Source organism: Pseudorca crassidens, chromosome 16, assembly GCF_039906515.1.
Source record: "Pseudorca crassidens isolate mPseCra1 chromosome 16, mPseCra1.hap1, whole genome shotgun sequence".
NCBI lineage: Eukaryota > Metazoa > Chordata > Mammalia > Artiodactyla > Delphinidae > Pseudorca > Pseudorca crassidens.
The window spans coordinates 56200725-56222330 of record NC_090311.1 but is presented as its reverse complement, the minus strand read 5'-3'; the positions used below and the strand labels follow the sequence as shown (position 1 = coordinate 56222330).

Genomic DNA, 21606 nt, shown 5'->3' with positions numbered 1-21606 from the left:
AATCTAAGTGCCTTAGGCACTTTCAACCCTCTAACCAGCCTTTCCAACGCCCTCCCAATTCTAATGACGGGCTCTGAGGAAGTACAGGGACTTTTCCCAATCTTCCCTCTTAATCAGCTTGGAGAGACATTTCTCCAGAGTGGGGATGAATCTACTCCAGTCCTAACTGACACCAGAGCCACACGCCGGGTGCTCAACCCCACTATTATAAAGCAGCCCCTGCCTTGGAGTTCAGAAACAGTTCAAATAGTGAGGATCTCTAATGCACCTCAAGAGGTTCCTGTCCCTGAGCCTATTCCATTTTTCTTAGACCCTTTAAGAGATACACAATTTTTTCACTTTAGTTCCTCAGCCCCTATGCATTTATTAAGCTGAGACTTCTTAGAGAAGTATCATGCCAGAATTTCTTTCTCTCAGAAGGGGAAGCAATTCTAAAATTTGGCAGTAGTCATCCAATCAGCCAACTAGGTGAATTAAAGGACCCTTTCACATGTTTTATTTGTTCCATCTTTGATGGTACTAGAGCTGATTCTGAAAACAGTGACCATCTGTCCCTACTGAATCAGCTACCACCTTCCTTATGGGCAAAATCTCCAACCGGTATTGGCAAAATTCACAGTGCACCTCCTGTCAAGATTCAAAGAGATCCCTCAAAACTTCTTCCCAGAATTAATCAATACCCAATGAGTAAAGAAGCCTTCAAGGCATAAAGTCCATAATAGGAGATTACAAGTCTCTAGGCCTCCTTGTCCCTTGCACTAGTCCCCGTAACACCCCTATTTTACTGGTGAGAAAACCTTATGGCCAAGGGTGGAGATTTGCTGAGGATCTCTGAGCACTAAGCTACATTGTCATCCCTGGACACCCTGTTGTTTCTAACACTCCTGCCTCACTACATCCATTCCCATTGGATGTAAATTCTTTACTATAACTGATCTATGCAATTCGTAGACAATCTTCTTTAATATTTCAGTTGATGAAGCTAGCCAATACCTTTTGCCTTCATTTGAGAAAAAAAAAATCACCTGGGACAGTCAAGCCTGAAGGTTTCACTGAGAGTCCTTTGTATTTCTCACAAATCCTGAAGGCGGATCTGGATAATATAAAGTTCCCTAGAGGTTCTATTTTGTTGCAATATATGGATGATTTGCTTCTTTGCTCTCCTTCTCAAGCCTTCTCACAGGAAGAGTATCCGCTTGCTAAAGCTTTTAACCTTAAAGGGACATAAGGTCACCAACATTTTTTTTCAGTTTTCTGTAACCCGGGTTTGATATTTAGGGCACCTGCTATCAGAATTAGGGATACATCTAGACCCAGATAGACTTCATGATGTCTTAAGTTTCCCCAAACCCAAAACTGAGTGCCAACTTTGAAGTTTTCTTGGGCTATAGGGTTATTGCCAAAATTGGATTCCAAATTTCTCTAATAGCCAAACCTCACTGTATTTTACTAAGCTATAACAACCCTGACCCAGTTTTATGGGGAAAACTGGACAACATAGCTTTCAAGGCCTTAAAGGAAAGTTTGATGAACCCACATGCCCTTGGGCTTCCCAATTATGAGATTCTTTTTCCTTTTGTATATGAAAGGGAAGAGAATGCCCTTGGGGTACTCACCCCAAACCACAGGGACCACCATCAACCCACAGGGTGTCACACCAGTAACTGGACCCTGTGGTGCGAGGATACCACCCTTGCCATAGACCAACTATGACCACTGCCCTTTTGATTAATACCACCTAGAAAATTGTGGTGGGCTCCCCTTTCACTGTTTTTGTATCTCATGTAGAAGCGCTCCTGAACTCTCCTCACACTCAACATTTCTCAGTCAGCCGCCTCACTTCCTATGAAGTCCTTTTGTTAACTACTCCTCACATAATCCTTTTCCGTTGTAGTAACCTTAACCCAGTTACTTTTCTCCCCTCCAGCATTAACAAAATTCCTCATGACTGCTTAACACTAACTGACCACCTCCTGACTCCTTGTGATGATTTACAGGAAGCTCCTCTGAGTAAACTGACTTCTCCTGCTTCTCTGATGGTTCCTATTTAAAAGGTGACAATGGCAAATATCTCGCCAGGTGTGCTACTGCAACTCCTTTTGATGTTGTTGAGGCAGCATCTTTACCTATGGCTACTTCTGCCCAACAGGCTGAATTATACACTCTTACAAGGGTTTGTAGCCAAGGACAAAACTGCCAATATTTATACAGATAGTAGATATGCTTTTGAAGTAGCTTATGATTTTGGAATATTGTAGAAGCAACGTGACTTCCTTACTTTCAGCAGAAATAAAGTTTAACGTGACCCTTATGTTCAGGAATCACTGGATGCAATACTTTACCTGCCACTTTAGCTATTAAGATTCCAGAGCATTCTAAACTTTGACTCTCTGGGAGGTAAAGGAAATCACCTCGGTGATATTTCCTCAAGGAAATAAGAGGGGCTAACAGCAGCCAAGCCTCTGTCATGGTCCAAAGGGATGTTTCCTCAAATGATAGCTTTAGAAAACTGGCTAGAGAAGCCAAACAGTTGGACCCAGAAAAGGAAAAACAAGAGTGGAAATTCAACAATTGTTGGTTTGATAAAAAGAGAAAGCTCTGGTTTGGACCAAATAACAACCCCGTCCTACTGGAGACTAAAATTCCCACTTCTCAGCAATGTGCCTGCATTAAACCATTGGTCTACTGGCAAAATTATAGCATTCATGAATCAATATTGGTGGGGAAACATTAACAAGGCCACAAAAGGTACCTTCCTCACTTGCCCCACTTGTCTAAAATACAACTCAGGGAAGCTTGTTGGTACTGCTCCCAGATATTTTAAACTGCCTAATGGACCATTGGAGGTCTGGCAAATGGATTTCATACAACTTCGTCTGTCTCATGGATATAAATATGTTTTAGTCACAGTCTGTTTTCACACTAGACTGAAGACATCCCTTGCAGACAGGCTACTGTCTCTTCTGTGGATAAAGTCCTTATGGGAAAAATTATCTTTACCTATGGAAGTCCTCTTGAACTTCACAGTGATCAAGGAACCCATTTTACTGGGCAGGTACTTGGAAAAGCCTGTACTATCTAGCCAGTTTTACAGCACTTTTACTGTGCTTACCGCCCTCAGTCCTCTGGTTTATTCTACTGCACTAAAGGCATTACTAAGACTATTGGTAAAAATTGTAGAAGCCCTCCAAATACCTTGGCCAAAAGCATTGCCATTGGTCCTTCTAAATCTCAGATTTACCCCTTTTGGAGCTCATAAAATCTCACCCTTTGAGATGGTCATAGGATGCCCAATACATTTGGCTCCTTCTTCTTTTGACTCACAACTTATAGAAGGAGAGATCCTATAACATTATAAAGGTCTAATTGCTTCTATTAAAAATAACCATGCTTTGGGACTTCCCTGGTGGCGCAGTGGTTAAGAATCTGCCTGCCAATGCAGGGGACATGGGTTCGATTCCTGGTCCGGGAAGATCCCACATGCTGTGGAGCCACTAAGCCTGTGCACCACAACTACTGAGCCTGCGCTCTAGAGCCCACGAGCCACAACTACTGAAGCCCGTGTACCTAGAGTCCGTGCTCCGCAACAAGAGAAGCCACTGCAACAAGAAGCCCACACACCGCAACGAAGAGTAGCCCCCGCTCGCCGCAACTAGAGGAAGTCTTTGCACAGCAACGAAGACCCAACGCAACCAAAAATAAATAAAATTGATGCTTTAATAAATAAATAAATAAATAAATAAATAAGCATGCTTTGGTAAAGCAATCTTTTCACAGTGCGCTCCCTAGAGACAAAGACCTTAAGCATCACACCTTACCTCCTGGAGATTTTGTCCGTTGGAAAAGACACCTCCAGAAGAACTCGCCTCAACCTTGCTGGAGAGGCCTCTATCAAGTACTGCTAACCAACCCTTATGCCACCAAACTCCAAGGAATATACTCTTGGATTCACATGACACACTTAAAGAAAGCACCAAACCCTGACTGGCCTGCACATCATCTGGTGATCTGAAAGTACAGATTTCCCAGAATTGAAGCACATGACATCTGATGAGACAGCTTTCCCAAGATATCCCGACCAGGCCCCTTGGAAATTGGCCACCAGATCTTTGATGATGATATATAACACTTCAAGATCTCCAACGTCTGTGATAAAAAGTGCTCGGAAGTTCTCCCTCCTACCCCTCCTCGTTACTCAAATGTTACCTCAGTAGGTTTCCAGTCTGTACGCTTTCCCTCCCATGTGAAACACTACACGCAGGCAAGGTCTCTCCTGGCACTGAGGGACAAAAAGCCACAGAAACTGGGAAACCTGACTCCTGATTAGTGGTGTTTTTAGAGGAAGATCTTGATCGAAAGGGAGAAGTGTAAAAGAAAAATAATAAACAGAAACCTCAATTAAATAGAGTCAAGAGACCACACTCTCACTCCCTGCGAGGATAGCCGAGCCCAACAGGAAGAAAGAAGATGCCTGGCAAGAAAGAACTCAGCCAATGAAAAGCCATGGACACTTTTGCTTACTCTAGCCCTCCCAACTTACTTTTCCCCTCTATAAAACTGTTCATTCCCCTTTTCCTTGCCAAGCAAGGACTAGCACATGGCTTGCCATGGTTGCAGACTCTAAATTACAATTCTCTGCTGATCTCGAATAAACCCATCTTTGCTGGAGAAGTATCTGGAAGTCGACTCGTTTTAGGTCAACAGTGTAGACAGGGTACTGCTGTTTAGCTTTTCCTTTATCCCTTTTTCTTTTTTCTTTTCCATTATCAATGTGATGTTATTATAGGAACTCACTACCATATGTTATGTATATACTATATATTTTATAATATATACTCTTATGTATCTAAGAAAGTAACATAAGAAAGTTAAAAGAGTTTGCATTTTATAGTAACTTGTGTTGCTGTTGCCAAGTAGAAGAGGTGTGCTGAAGTGAGAAAAGGAAATAATTGAGGTTTTTTAAAAGCAATTTTATATATATTGTATACTTACAATAAATATACATTAATATATTATATACATTTCCGAACCTCTAAGTTTTTAGTAGTACTAAAGTTCTTGTGTCACAGTATGCTTGGTCGTCCCCTCAAGTTTATTTTTAGAACACCAATGTTGAGCACCGATTTGGTATGTGGGTGAAGAACAGAGGAGAAAGGAAAGAAGAGAGGATTAAAAATGGACATGAAAATTGAGAGTAGATAGCCAAGGCCTTTAAATACCATCACTTGTAGGGGATGAAGCACCACTGTGTACATAGTTGATCTGAGAGGATCACAAAATCACATCTAAGTGTTAGAAATAGAATATTATCAGTGGATGGCTAGAGGGTGGCCAGAAACAGGCAGGTAGGAAGGGGACCAGTCAGGAGGAAAAGATATATGAATTGTTGAGGACCTTAGCTATGCCGGTGGCTGTGAGAATAGATAGGAGGGGTCAGGATGGAGAAATAGTCATTAACTGAGAACTGATTAGATGTGGGAGGTGTTGGAGCAGAATGAAGATATCAAGATTGATGCTTAGGTTTCTCTCTTAAGCAGAGTCATGAATGCTGTGCTATGACTGACAAAGGAAATCCAGGATGAAGGAGCAATCTGGGGGAATAACATCAAGGGCAGTTCCGGACCAGATGAGTGTGAGGTGTCTGTGGGTGTTCAGGACAATTACAAAAAGTAGAAAGTTTGGGGAGATGAATACATAACAATTAAGGAACCACTAGATTTTAAATAAAAGGCCGGGAAAATGTAGGGGAAGAAAAGCCATTGAGGAAAAGACAAATGGTCAGAAAGGTGGGGAGAACTAAGGGAAGGGAAATAATATTTATCTAGTTTCTGTTTTAAATCAGACACTGCTATGTACTTAACCTGTGTTATGGCATTGAATTCTCATAGTAAGCCTAAAACTAATCATATCCCACTTATACATGTGGCTGAGATGTTTTGAAATACTAATTGACATTTTTCCTACAATATCTTTGTACCCACTAGCCTTTTCCCTTGTGGCATTCATTGATTCATAGAATAAATGTTACAGAAGTAGGAGGAAAAGGCTTTCGGTTTTAAAGAGGCTATGCCTTTAATTTTCAAAAATAAATAGATATAGAGAATCTGAAAACCAAGAGAGTTGTGTCTCTGATTCCCATCTAGAGCCCTGGGGAGCAGGAAGGCATGGGTAGAAATGACACCCTGGTGTGCCCAAGCTGATTGGCTACTGGCAGCCTCACAGAGTTCCTGGTGTCTCAACAAGATGCAAGGACAGTAGAAGGATTCAAGATGAGAGTAGCATGGAAGTGGGGAAGGGTCTTAAAGAGCCCCACCAAATTTCTGATAGCCAAAGAAAGCCAGGGAGAAGCAGACTGGCTCCTGGATACCCACAACGGGCATGAAACTAGCTCAGATAGGGGTGGGTCTGATGAGGCCTCGGGTTCACGCATGAGACCTGACTCAGGGGCAACCTGCATGAACCGACAACAAAAAATTGGATGGAAATGGGCATCTCAGCAGATGTCAGTGTGGATAGATCTTGACTAATCCAGGATGAGAAATCCTCCCAAACCTTAAAACTATATAAGTCCCCAAGAACAAAGAAAAAACCTTCGGAAAAGAAAAGGGAAATCCTTGAAATGGCTGATATCGAGTATTTGTCCCCTAGCCAAGTGGGGGCTTTAAACATTGGAGAAAAATAAAGTTATATTTCTTGTGCTGCTAAAGTTGTGGTCAAAGATTTGTATCCACAATAATCAGTAAAACAGCATTTAGGAGAAGAGGTTAAGATGATTTTTCAAAGGCCATGCAGGTAGGCAGTGATGGAGCCTGTATATAACTGTAGGTCCACCTGGCCCCAGAATCCTTGCTCTTGCTACTATTCCATTTGCGATGCACATGCCCATTTTCTAGACTCGGTCTGGCCAGGAAAAAGTCCCTAACCTTTCCTGCTTTTATTTCCCTGTGGTGCTGAGGGCAAATCAGACCCAGGTCTTTGTCTGTAAACCTCACATTGTCCCTTCTACTTCAAGAAACTAGCAACAAAGTCACTACTTCTTCCTTTGACACATGAAGGGAAAGGTTAGAGTTGGGTAAAAACAACATAAGTTTAGGAGGGCAAGAAAGTAAGTTAAAAGCATTTGTATTTTACAGTCATTTTTGTTAGTTTTGCCAAGTAGAAGAGGTCAGCTGAAGTGGGGAAAGGAACGGGTTGAGGTCTTTAAAGCAATTATATAATGAAAATTTACAGTATGCCAGGGGCTGTATATTAGTGCTACTCAAAAGCACAGCCCGGGGCTTCCCTGGTGGTGCAGTGGTTGAGAGTCTGCCTGCTGATGCAGGGGACACGGGTTCGTGCCTCAGTCCGGGAGGATCCCACATGCTGCGGAGCGTGAGCCACGGCCGCTGAGCCTGCGTATCCGGAGCCTGTGCTCCGCAACGGGAGAGGCCACAGCAGTGAGAGGCCGGCGTATCGCAAAAAAAAAAAAAAAGCGTGGACAAATGACATTAATATCACCTGGAAGCTTGTCAGAACTGTGAGTGCCTAGCCTCCATCCTAGATCTATTGAATCAGAATCTCTTGGAAGAGGGCCCAGAAATGTGTATTTCAATAGGCCCCTCAATTGGGTATTATTATGCACACCGAACTTCACCAAGGGCTGCTATAGAAATATGAAAAGCAACTGATCAGAGATGAGGAAATGGATTATGGAGAAATATGGGCCCAGGAGCTTGGAAATCTTCAGCATGTAAAGTAGTCCGTGATCATGGTTATCATATTCTCGACATGAGATTGGAGATAGAATCAAAGAGAAAAGGCTATGTTGATCCAGAATATGTGACGTTTGCAGGATAGTGAGCAAAAGGTAAAGAAGAAGATAAAACTAAGGAGTCTAAGAGAGTGCAGCTGATGTGACTGACCGACATTAACATCGCAGGGAGGGCAGAAGTAATCCCAGGATGGAGATGATTAATGGGGAGTCTTATCCAAAGTTAAGGAATTTAAGGATGCTGTGATGTCTCGATGTCACTTTCTTGCAACGAATGGCAGGAGAGGTGGAGGGAGATGGTCAGATCAAGGTATGGAGGTACAAGTAGTTTGCTGAAGTGGAGTAGAGGTAAAAGACCGTGTCCTCTTAGTCACAATCGATTCCATACTTTTCCTGATTTAACAAGGAGGTCTAGTCACCAGCAATATGGGGACAAATTACCAGTAAAACCAGAAAAACCATGCCCTTTCTGTAACCTCTTTCTTGGTTTTATTCATCCATGTCTCATCACTCCTCGCCTTCCTCAGATTCTAGTGTTTGCTGAAGGTGAATAAATCTGCAATCCAATTCCATCTCCCCAACCTGTGAATTAAGATGGAGCTTCAGGGCTTCCCTGGTGGCGCAGTGGTTGAGAGTCCGCCTGCCGATGCAGGGGACGTAGGTTCGTGCCCTGGTCCGGGAAGATCCCACATGCCGCCGAGCGGCTGGGCCCGTGAGCCATGGCCGCTGAGCCTGTGCATCCGGAGCCTGTACTCCACAACGGGGGAGGCCACAACAGTGAGAGGCCCGCATACCAAAAAAAAAAAAAAAAAAGATGGAGCTTCAGGATGTGCACACACACACACAAGCCTTGCTTCTCCATGAAAGATTATCTTCTCTTTTGCTTGTCTAGAGAAATCACTTGATTTCTGTGTCTTGCGTTAGGCCACTGTCCGTAACAACAGTGGAGTCATTTTGATGTGCTCTATGAGGCAATGGGCACTTTGAAGTTGAAAGACAGAACAGACATGGGTAAACAGTACTCTGAGCAGACTGCTATTGCACCATTAGTGCCAGCAATTATTGCACCGAGTGACACATCTGATAAAAAGTCAGCTACCTTCCTCCAGGAAGTGTCTCAGTAGCTACAACTAGGGACTTCTGTGGGTTTTTTTCTTTTCTTTCTTTTTTTTTTTTTTTTTTAATGGGCAGAGCTTGTTAATTCCCTCTTGTTAAAGTCTCCATTTCTCTGGGTGGGGGTCGAGGTTTTAGATCCTGGCTTCATGGGAGCCAGAACAGATCCAAGGCTATTTCCTGGAATGGGATATGTAGTGGCCTTTTGATTGGTCCTTTCCAGGCTTCCTTTTTGCTCAGTTCCTCCTCTGCCTGTCATTATCCTTGACAGCTTTCCTTTTCTGGTTGTGGAAATGCAGATGTGACGGCTTAGAAACTAACAGCGATGTCTAAAGAAGACTCAGCATTTGATGGGCTGTTTCTTTGATCATCATATATAGCACTATGTGCATGGCATTGTCTTAAGCAAGGCTACCAATATTAACTCACACAATCTCCATAATAATGATTGAAGGTAATCATTATCCACATTTTTTCAGACAGGGAAACTGAGGAACAGAGGTGCAACAGAGGCCAACAGCTCTTGAACAGCAAAGTAGGATTCAAATCCAGGCAGTTTGGCTGCAGGTGAGCCAGCTGCCTTCCTGGCTGTGCTGTGCTCTGTGGACGTGACCTGGCGTCAGTATGGGGAAGGGGGGATTTAGCGTACATAGTGATGAGCTAGAGGGGGTGGAGTTGGGCTTTCTGCGACTTGCACTGAGATCCGTCCTTCAGTGCTTGTTTTGGAAGAATAGTTGCTTTAAATGGCTGACACCAGGACTCCAACTGCTTGAACAGTGGCTTCCAATCACAGAGGACCCACTGTGTTAGGGGCCACTACAGCTGGGACTAGGACAACTAGCCCCTGATTAGAAAATGGTACAGGGGAAAAATCAGATGCATCCATTGATGGGGAGGTAGTTCCAATGCCAGAGATGGAGTGACTACCCACATGCCACGAGCCTATGTAACTGAGAAACGCTCAGGAGCGGGGGAACATGACCCGAGGCTGGGGGTGGTTGTGTCAGGTGCTGGGAGGAGAGTTGCTGGCAGGTATTCTTCGGAGCTGCCTGCCTAATGGCTGGTTCTGTAGCCACGACTAGTCTGGCTCAGTCCAAATGGGAAAGTTTTCTGAAATCTCTACATCTGTTCCCCAAATCTGACACCTGAGGTAGTCCATACTTGTGTGTATTTTCTTTTTCTTCCTACAAAACTTATTATTTAGATAGAATTCCTGCTTTAAGCGAGAGTACCAGGACCTGAGAATTTTGCCCATGCCAATTCCCTGGCATGTCAAAGACTATATGGTCTAATCAGATGGCATATTAATGACAATAATGAAGGCTGAACACACTCTGTTATGCAGAATTGAGTAAGCGTGCCTTACAAACATTAATAAACAGAAACCTCAATTAACATCGTCAGGAGGCCAGAAGGGGAAACTCTCATGTCCTATGATGATAGGAGAGCCCAACAGAAAGAAGAAATGCTTCTTATTCTTGCCTGGCAAGAGCTCAGCCAATGAGAGACTGTCACAACTCAACCAACGAAAAGTCACTATACTTTGAACTCTCAATTCCTCCAATGGGCTCTTTGTTTACTATAGCCCTCTCAACTTCCTCTTCCCTTTTTATTTAATTTTTTGGCCACTCCATACACTTGTGGGATCCTAACTCCCTGACCAGGGATTGAACCCTGGGCCCCATGCTTTGGAAGTGCAGAGTGCTGACCACTGGACCACCAGAGAATTCCCCCTCTTCCCCTTTTTAAAAAGCGTTCTTTTTATTTTCACTGGGGACTTGTACTTGACTCGTCATGATTGCAGACCCTGAATTACAATCCTTTGCTGATCCCAAATAAACTCATTTTTGCTGGAGAAATAACTGGCAGTCTATTTGTTTTAGGTCAGCAGTCTTTAGCCAGATTTCACTATAAATGTGGCAGAATATTTCTACCTCCTCACCTCCTTTTCTTTCCCTAGTCCTACTGCTAGCTGGGAATTGGACTTTGGTAAAACTGGCTAAAGAAGTGGATTACCATCTGAAATTTTTAAATTATGTTGAAAATATGGCAAGGCAAAGGTTTATTCATCTTGTAGGTATTCCAAATATCAGTTCATTGTAGGTTTTTTGTTGTTTTGTTTTGTTTTGCGGTACGCGGGCCTCTCACTGTTGGTGGCCTCTCCCGTTGTGGAGCACAGGCTCCGGACGCGCAGGCTCAGCGGCCATGGCTCACGGGCCCAGCCGCTCCGGGGCATGTGGGATCTTCACGGACCGGGGCACGAATCCGTGTCCCCTGCATCGGCAGGTGGACTCTCAACCACTGCGCCACCAGGGAAGCCCCATTGTAGGTTTTATGCCTGTATCACAATTCCCACTAATTTCTAATATGGATGGAATAGGAGCGATCTAAAGAGCTGAATTTTCAAAAGTGTTACTAAGAAATCTAAGCACGAAAGTCACTGAGTTACAAGGAGATGGCAAATGTGGAGTCAAAACTACGTAGTGAAAACAAAACAGTTAATCCAAATACATGGTGCACCAAAAAGTGAGCAGACTAAATAGGAAGTATATGAAGAATGTATTACACCCAAAGAGCAGGAAAGTCAGTTTATCATCAGCCTTGGGATCTTGAAGCCGGAGGGGTAGTAAAGGTGGAATAGCTGAGGGGTAAACAAAAATAGTGTCTGCCATCTAGTGCTGAGGGGACACCTGAACCCATTCTTTCTTCTTGTGTAAAAGTCTTGTAATTTTCCTACACTCTTGGGCCCTGTTAACCAAAGAGACACCCTCGCCCCCAGATCCAGGGGTGGACAGTTGATCCAGGATAAGGAATATGTATCCTCAGACTTTTCCTGGAACAATCATGAATGACAATTTGCACAGCTGCTCAGTTATAAGCCTGGGGCTCCTGTTGGCTGTCTTTTCCATCACAGTGGGAGAGCTCACCTGATAATAAAGTCAACCCAGAGGAAAGCGGAGTCTAGGGACCCAGAGACAAAATTCTTATGATATCATTAGAGCATGTGAATCATGCTGCACCTGAAGCCATTACCCTGAACTTCCAGACTCATAATCAACAGTTCACTCTTTTTGCTTAAGGTAGTTTAAGTTATATTTCTGTGCTTTGCAACTAATATAAACCTGCATTTACTCCCTTGAGACCATAAGAAGTTTTACACTAAAAGTGTTTTTTTGTTTCTGTCCCGTGATCAGGAAGATACACCCGGAATTACTAGGAAAGAAGCATTTAAAGTTCCAGGGGTCGATAAGCCACAGGATATACTGTAGAGCACAGGGAATTAGAGCCATTATCTTGTAATAACCTATAACGGAGTATAATCTGCAAAAATACTGAATCGCTATGCTGTACACCTGAAATTCATATAATATTATAAATCAACAATACTTCATTTTAAAAAAAAGTTCCAGAGATTAACAAACTTTCTCTTAAAGTACCAGATAGTAAATATTTTAGGCTTTATGGACCAAGAGGCAAAACTGAGGACATTATGTAAATACTCATATAGCCATTTAAAATGTAACCATTAAAAAAAATGTAAAAAAAAAAACCCAACACATTCTTAGCTCCTCGGCTGTTAAAAAAAAAAAAAACAAAAAACAGTCAGCTGCCTCAATTTAGCCTGCTGGCCCAAGAAAACAATGACACAACTTACTTTGGACATTTTTTCTGTTTCTGTCTCATAGATGAAAGCATTCTTTTCATTTTCATCCTTCAAGACAAATGTCTCCTTATCAGGGAGCTTCCTATGAGTGCCTTGGCTGGATCTATGGTTCCTCTTTTGTGTTCATACTCCACCAAGCTTATAACATTTATTTTATTCCTTCACATATTTTGACTTTTTTTTTTTTTTTTTTTTGCGGTATGCGGGCCTCTCACTGTTGTGGCCTCTCCCGTTGCGGAGCACAGGCTCCGGATGCGCAGGCTCAGCGGCCATGGCTCACGGGCCCAGCCGCTCGGCGGCATGTGGGATCTTCCTGGACCGGGTCACGAACCCGTGTCCCCTGCATCGGCAGGCGGACTCCCAACCACTGAGCCACTAGGGAAGCCCTATTTTGACACCTTTAAATTGTGAAACTTCAGACATAAAAAAATGATATAAAATATTTAAATAAACACTTGTGTAACGTGTAAAACCGAGCATAACAGTTAATGCAATTCCAATATATTTGAAGCCCATTTTGTGTATTTCCCAAAACACATTTCCTCCCTCCTCTACAAGTAGCTACTATCCAAAATTCAGTGCCAGCCATTCTTTTGCATTTCATTATAATTTTATACCATCTGCAATTAATCTTATATATGTGAGCATAACATTGTTAAATATGTTTAAAGCTTTATATAAAATAAATGGATCCTTCTAAAATTTGCTTATTTTCTTTTTTTTTCCACCTCAAGATTGTGTCTGTGCATCATCGAGGTTAATTTACATAGTTACAGTTCATTAACTTTTACTGCTCTATTGAAATGCATTTGATGAATATACCACAATCCATCTATTTTCCTGTTGATGGACATGTACATTGCTTCCAACTTTTTGCACATGCAAAAAATGTGCTGCTTTGAGAGTATTTTGCCTGCCTCCTTGTATATACCTGTGAGGGTATCTCTATCGCATATATGCAGAAGAAGAACTGGTTGGTGGGATATTATGCTCATCTTTAAATATACTTGAGATTACTATATTTCTACCCAAAAGTGTACCAATCTCCTGACTTACCAGTATCTATGAGTACTAGTTACTCCAAAACCTTACTAAAACTTGGTGTTGTCAAAAAATTTAAATTTTCTTTATGGAGAATTTCCAACATATAAAAAATAAACAGAAGAGTATAATAGACCTTATGTATCCATCACCCAGTTTCAAGAGTCAACATCTCGTGGTAGGAGGGGCAGGCTTATGATATAATCAATTCCCACAACCCTGGGGTGAGCAACCACAAACTGGAGGATAATTTTAGTGCAGAGGTTCTCCCGCAGGTGTGAGAGTTCTGAGACCCACATCGGGCTCCCTGGCCCAGGGGTCCCGCACCAGGAAGACAAGCCCCAAGAGCATTTGGCTTTGAAAATCAGCAGGGCTTAATTGCAGGAGCCCCGCAGGACTGGAGGAAATAGAGACTTCACTCTTAAAGGGTACGCACAAAATCTCACAGGCCCTGGGACCCAGGGCAAAAGCCTGGGCCAGACCTACCTTCTAGTCTTGGAGAGTCTCCTGGAGGGGTGGGATGGTGGGGGCAGAGGGGCTGCACCTCATGCTGGGGACACAGACACTGGCAGCAGCCATATTTGGTAGCTCCTTCTATGCGTGGAAGTTCGTGCCAGGGCGCTCTCTTGGGCTCCTCCCTCTTGCTCATTAGCTCTGAGACCTGGCCCTGCCAACAGCGTGTAGGTGCCCGAGCTGGGATGTCTCACAACTAACTGGGCGGGGACGCGGCCCACGCATCAGCAGATAGGCCACAGTTGCCTCTAGACATGCTCCTAGACACGGCCCTGCCCACCAGAGGGCCAGGACTCAGCTCCGCCCACCAGTTGGCCAGCACCAGCCCTGCCCTCCAGGAAGCCTGCTCTAGCCTAGACCAGCCTCACCCACCAGGGGGCAGACTCCAGATGCAAGAAAACCACCATCCCCCAGCAGGCCAGACCCTATCCTTGGACCAGCTGGGCCCTGGCCCTGCCCAGTAACAGGCCAACACAACCTTCGGGACACCCTGGATGCCATACTCAACTGTGTCAGCAACCAGGCCCCCCAACCCCCAACAGTGATCTGACACCAGCTCTGGGACCCTTGGGCCCTGTAGCCAGACTCCAGGACCCGGCTCTGCCTGCCAGTAGTCTGGCACTAATCCCAGGACCTGGCTTCACCCACCAGTGGAGGGGGCAACAGCCCTGGAGTCTTCTGAACCCTGACTCTGTCCACCAGTGAGCCAGCACTAGCCTCACGGCCCCCTGAGGTTCTACAGTCTGCTGCCTTGTAACCAGGCCCCACTAACCAGCAGCCAGCAGCGTTCACACAAGGCAGGGCCCATAAACCAACCCAGCCAGGGGCATTTGAAATTAAGAGAGTGGCAACTTAAAACTATCATGTACATATATAGACTGCTATACAAAAACCTCATGGTAACCACAAACCAAAAATCTGTAATAGATACACATACGAAAAAGAAAAATGAATCCAAACATAACACTAAAGATAGTCATCAAATCATAAGAGAAGAGAACCAAAGAAGAAGGAAAAAAGAAAGGGGGAGAAAAAAAGACCTACAAAAACAGGTCCAAAACAATTAACAAAATGGCAATAAGAACATTCATAACAATAATTACCTTAAATGTAAATGGACTAAATGCTCCAACCAAAGGATATAGAGTGCCTGAATGGATACAGAAACAAGACCCATGTATATGCTGCCTACGCAATCACCCCAATGTTTATAGCAGCATTATTTACAATTGCCACGGTATGGAAGCAACCTAAGTGTCCATCAACAGATGAATGGGTAAAGAAAACGTGATATATTGATATATACTCCCAGGTATTGGGAACAACACAGGTATGTTCACTATACCTTTTCTGTTAAACACCGTACAGGAGGTATTCACTAAAGCAATAAGACCAAAAAAAAAAAAAAGTAATAGAAGTATAATAACTGAAAATAAAGAAATAATACTCCCATGTTGGCAGATATAATTGTGTATGTAGGACACACAAAGGAATAAAGCCAAATTATTAGCATTGATAAGTAAATTTAGGGAAGTCACTGGATATATGGTCAATATACCATAATGTATATGGATCTCTGTATGTGAAAAACAAACAATATGAAATTTTAAAAATGAATCCATTTAAAGTTACATGAAAAAGCATTAAATACGTAGTGATAAATCTTGACCTTTGTCACTGTCTTTGTAGCTCACCAGTGTCCTCAGCAAACATTTTCTCTTTGAAAAAGATAGGTAGATAGATAGATAGGTAGATAGCTTTCCTAGCTGTTCTCATTGGAACATTTGGAACAATTTACCAGTTTGTGATTATCGGAAATAAAAACATCACCTTTGTCTTTTGACAAGTGGGTTTATGCTATTATATACAATATTTTATTATTTTTGATATGAATATTTTTAAAGTAATTTAGTTATTTACAGCTTTAATTTATGCCTTTGAATATTATGTCATAGTTAAAATGCCTTTCAATCTGAGATTTATTTTTTATGCCTGGCATATTTTCTTCTATTACTTTTTCTTTTTAATTCTTCAGTTATTTATCTGGTTATTTTTATTTGACTGCAGTAAGAACACTTAACATGAGATCTGCCTTCTTAGATTTTTAAGTATATAATACAATATTGTTAGCTATGAGCACAGTGTTGCACAGAAGATCCAGACCTTATTCATCTTGCAAGTAATTTACTTTTTGCATAAAGAGTTAGATAAGTCTTGTATTAGTTTCCTAGGATGATAATGAAGTAACACTAACTGGGTGACTTAAAACAACAAAAATTTATTCTCCCTCAGTGCTAAAGTCTAGAAGTCCTAAATCTAGGTATCAGTAGAACCAGGCTCCCTCTGAGACTCTGGGTAGACTCCTTCCTTGCCTCTTTCTAGCTTCTGGTGGTGGCCAGTAATCCTTAGTTCTCCTTGGCTTGCAGACTGATCGTTCCACTCTCTGCCTCCATCCTCCCATGGCCATCTGCCATCTGTGTTTCTGTCTCTTCCTCTAAGGACATCAGTCATATTAGATTAGGGGCCCACCCTACTCAAATGTGACTTCATTTCAACTAATTACATCTGTAATGACATTATTTCCTAGTAACGTAACAATCTGAGGTTATAGGTGTTAGGACTCCAACAAGTCTTTTGGGGGGGTTAGGACTCCAACAATTTAATTCTCAACAGGCATGAAGTTTTATTTTACCCCCATGACTACTCAAGTAACTCAATATCATTTGAATGATCACCTTTTCTCCACTAATTTATCCGGTTCTAAATTACCAGATATTTGGGAGAAATTTCTGGCCTCTTTATTTCTTTACTCTGTCTTTCAAGTCATGCATCAGCACTACAGTTTTGATTGTTGTCATTTTATAATGTCTTTTTGTTGTTGTTGTTGTTTGTTTTTTGCGGTACTCGGGTCTCTCACTGTGTGGCCTCTCCCGTTGGGGAACACAGGCTCTGGACACGCAGGCTCAGCGGCCATGGCTCATGGGCCCAGCCGCTCTGCGGCATGTGGGATCTTCCCGGACCGGGGCACGAACCTGTGTCCCCTGCATCGGCAGGCGGACTCTCAACCACTGCGCCACCAGGGAAGCCCTGTCTTATGTTTTTTAATCAATTTTATTGAGATATGCCATATCTCAATCTCATTTTATGCCATAAAATGCACTAATTTTCACTGTGCGTTCCATTAATTGTGACAAGTTTATACAAGCACACAGCCATCACTAAAATTGAGACACAGAAATTTCTATCACTCCCAGATTTCTCTCATATTGCATGCCGGTCAATCCTCTCCTCTTACACCTTGTCCCCATGTACGGTGCAGGTGACCTCACCTGCCAGTCTAACATGGATAAACCATAATTGCCCAAAGTCTAAGTCAAACGCATTATTATCAGATCTGTTTCTGGTTACTATTTTGGGTGTGGGCCTGGAACTCCATCGTGGCCAACAGGACCTGAAGGGAAATGTACTGGCTTTCTCTAGAAAATATTTCCTCTATATTGAAGAGTCCCCCAAGAGAAAATGTCCTCTTCTTCACAGGACATTGTTGTGTCTGTACATGGCTGCTAAAATAACTGCTACCATTTGTTGACCATGAGCACAGACACTGCCAACCTGAAGGCAGCAGGGCACAAAAATGGAGAACACCGAGACTCCTGGTAAAGATGGCTCATTCCTGTTACCAACCAGCCCTGTGGCCAACTCACCTCTGGGTTTCCATGTTATCAGAGGATAAACATGGAATGTCTCAGCCACTTTAGCCAGGTTTTCTGTTATTTGTAGTAGAATCATTCTGGTTAATATCCCACATTGAAGAGGGTGTGGGAAACCTGGGACTTAGTGATAAACGGTAGAATTATGATTTAAGACACCTGCTTTGGGGGATAATTTGGCAATATGCATACAACTAAATGTTTTTTAAAATGACACAGCAATTCCAGTTCTGGGAATTTCCCCTACTGTTAAGCTCACATTCATGCACCAAGATATATGCACAGGATGTTCATTGAAGCTGTGGGTGAAATAGAAGACGACTGAAAACAACCTAAATATTTGTCAGTAGGAGAAAGGCTAAAGAAATTACTTTTTACATGGAATACCATGTAGCCCTTAGAAAGATTGATGGATGGATTAAAAACTAATCTATACATTATATTGTTTTTAAAAGCTATATAGAGTGTATATAGCATGTTATGCTTGGATTACGCTTGTATATGCATAAACTATTTCTAGAAGGATGAAGAAGAAACTATTAACCATGACTGTCCGTAAGGAGGGGAGCTGGGTGACTGAGAAATAGGAGGGAGACCTACTTTCACTGTTTACTTAATTTTATACATTTAACATGTGTGCAACTAATATGTATGATTAACTAATAATTTTTGTTTTAATTAATTAATGGATAAAAGATCCTAGAAAGGCATGTCATTTCTTGGGAAGATGCCTTGTTAAAAAAAACAAAAAAGACTGCAAAACAGAATAAGGCCACGATCAAGGCCAGTGTTGCCAAGTTGAAGTCTATGGAAAAGGGTAGCCTTGGAGCTTGGATTTCGGCAGATCAGTCCAGGGTGCTGTCTTGGTGCTGGGTATACAATTACAGGAGGAACAGGTTGTGGTAGAATAAGACACATGCTTGCTAGCCTTGCAGGTCCAGAGCCCAACAATCACAGCAAGCTCTGAAGGGAGGAGAAAATGTCACCGTGTCTCATACTTGCCTGCTGTATATAGGACACTTAGAAATAAGGAACTAGGAAATGCAGAGCCCTAGGAAGGTCTATGCAGTGAACGGAACTCCATTCCCATCCCGATAAAGCTACTTACATCCTTTTGTGGTCTTAGGCCCATATACATTCATTTTTCCTAAAAAGAAGTGTCTTGAGCCCTTTTCCTGATGACAGTTATGCATGTTTAATCTACCTACACCTAAACAAAACAAAAATGTATAAAGTGAAAAGCAAAAGTCCCTCGTAGGTCTCTTAATTTTTCCCCTCTGCCTCTGCCTTAACTTCACAATCATTGTTTATGGCTCGACCTTATTTTCTTCCAAATTTTAATGAATATATAAATATACCTAATCAGTTAACAGTAATGGGATCTGACTATATGTTTTATTTTCTCCCTGTATGCAATATGGGTCAGGAGTCTAAATTTTTCCTGTAAAAAGTAAGATAGTAAATACTTTACAGATGTCATACAGTCTCTGACATAATTATTCATCTTTACTGTTACAGCAGGAAATCAATTCGAGATGATACATAATGAAAAGGCATTGCTATGATCCAATAAAACTTGATTTACAAACAGGCATCAGGCCACATCTGGCCTATAAGACATAATTTGCCAACCCCTGATATACATAAATCTACTTCATCCTTTGTACTGAGTGTCTAGTACTCCACTGAATGTATGAATAAATTCATTTAACTCATCTCCCATTGATAGAGACCTACAATTGTTTCTATTAGAAGCCCTCTTAACCGAGCACTACTTATCAACTAGCTGGGTTAGCTGCCGCTCCCTCTCCATCCTTCTGTGAACAGGCTCGCCGCTGTCTGCCGTACACTGACGTCTCATGCCTTGTGGGATGCTTCTTGTGCTTTCACCAGCTGAGCCTCCCAGCAGTCCCAAGCCAACTGAAACATTTGTGCTTGTTATTGTAGTATGCAATTGAATTAAATAGTGTGCTAACCAAAGAAACAGAAGGACAAGAAAAGCTTATTGATTCTACAAAAACAAAGTTGGTTATTTTCAGAAAGACCTGATTAAGGTAACTTGCTTTTAAAACATCTGTCAAATTAGAAATAGACTCACTGGGGCTTCCCTGGTGGCACAGTGGTTGAGAGTCCGCCTGCCGATGCAGGGGACACGGGTTCGTGCCCTGGTCCGGGAAGATCCCACATGCCGCGGAGCAGCTGGGCCCGTGAGCCATGGCCGCTGGGCCTGCGCGTCCGAAGCCTGTGCTCCGCAACGGGAGAGGCCACAACAGTGAGAGGCCCGCGTACCGCAAAAAAAAAAAAAAAAAAAACACAAAAAAGAAATAGACTCACTGACATAAAAAACAAACTTATGGTTACCAAAGGGGAAAGGGGGGCGAGGAGGGATAAATTAGGAATTTGGGATTAAAAGATACACACTACTCTATAAAAAATAGATACATAACAAGGACCTACTATATAGCACAGGGAACTATATTCAATATCTTGTAATAACCTATAACGGGAAAGAATCTGAAAATAGATATAGATATAGATACATAGATATATGTATGTATATATCACTGAAGCACTTTGCTAAACACCTGAAACATTGTAAATCAACTATATTTCAATTAAAAAAAAATAAATGATGACTTAGCAAAAAAAAATCTGTCAAATTAGGTATGGGTGAGATAACTACAAAAGACTGAAAACCAAGGTACATGAGGTGGGCAGCGAATGAGAGGACCCCTACTTTAGCTCTTTGGAAAGACCAGGCCAAGGAGCCAGGATGTACCTGGGTGCAGGCACAGCCCTGCTTCCTCTGCAGTTTTCAGAAGCTGGACTGGGCAGGGGCACTGCTTTCTGCCTGATGATACCCCATGGCCCCACTTGTCCAATCATTCTTTCCAGGTCTCAGGGGACCTCTTATCTCTGATTCTTAGCCTACATTTTCAGACTCTCGGAATGTGAAAGGTTAGTAAGCATGAGATTCGGTTTCTTCTCTGAAAGCCCTGGTCCATTAACATTTAAAATAGTCCTGAGCCCATATTTACATTTTGATATCATTCATGCTTTATTTCCTTTGCACCCTGTCTGTTCTGTTCCCCCCGGTTTTTCTCCCAGGCAGAATCTATCTTATCTGACGTTGCAAAGCAGTTAACATTGATTCTGGTGAATGGTCTACTTTGATTTTTGCTACAGGGAGATTTTAGCACAAATTCTCATATATTTTTTTCTCAACAAATAGAAAAATGTGTTCCACATTCATTGCGCTGGGTATGTCGGGCCTGCTATTTTGTAACTCACTGTCTCATCTCTTTCATTTGCTTTCTCTGTCACTGTCGATCTCTTCCTAATACTTCATCCTTTGTGCAGACTCCTTCTTTGGAGCCAAATTTGGCAGTGGAGTTTGCCTAACTAATGGGGACCATATGCTCTGCAATTACATTCCCCAACAATGTTCAGATTTGTTAGCAAATATTGGAGAAGGCAAGTTGAGAAACCAGGGTCCAAAAACTGTCAGGAATTGGCACATTCTGACAGGTGAACCTGCCTTGCTGACCCCTGGGAATGAGCTCTGGTTTGGGCTGGCATTGGCTTATGTAGAATAGGAATTTGTTTCTCAAAATATCAGTCAGTTGGTAGATTGTTCTTGAAATGGCTAAGTGCTTCTCTTATGCCTTCCCAATGCCATACTGTACTAACCCCTGTAGGTTAATTTTTAGTACATGACTACTAGCTGTTTATCCCCTCCCAGACTGGAGTGGGGTCGTGATACTGCTCACTGCTGTATCCCCAGCTCCCAGCAGAGGAATGTGAACATAATAGCT

General features: G+C 42.4%; 1 long non-coding RNA gene across 1 annotated transcript in view; it reads right to left on the bottom strand.

The window, feature by feature from the left end:
* LOC137209159 (uncharacterized) overlaps positions 1 to 14169 on the bottom strand; it is a 104081-nt gene extending 89912 nt beyond the window's left edge. The window contains exon 1 of the long non-coding RNA XR_010935926.1: positions 14055 to 14169. This is a non-coding gene — a long non-coding RNA (uncharacterized lncRNA). The remainder of the gene's footprint in view (positions 1 to 14054) is intronic.
* Positions 14170 to 21606: the final 7437 nt, after the last annotated feature.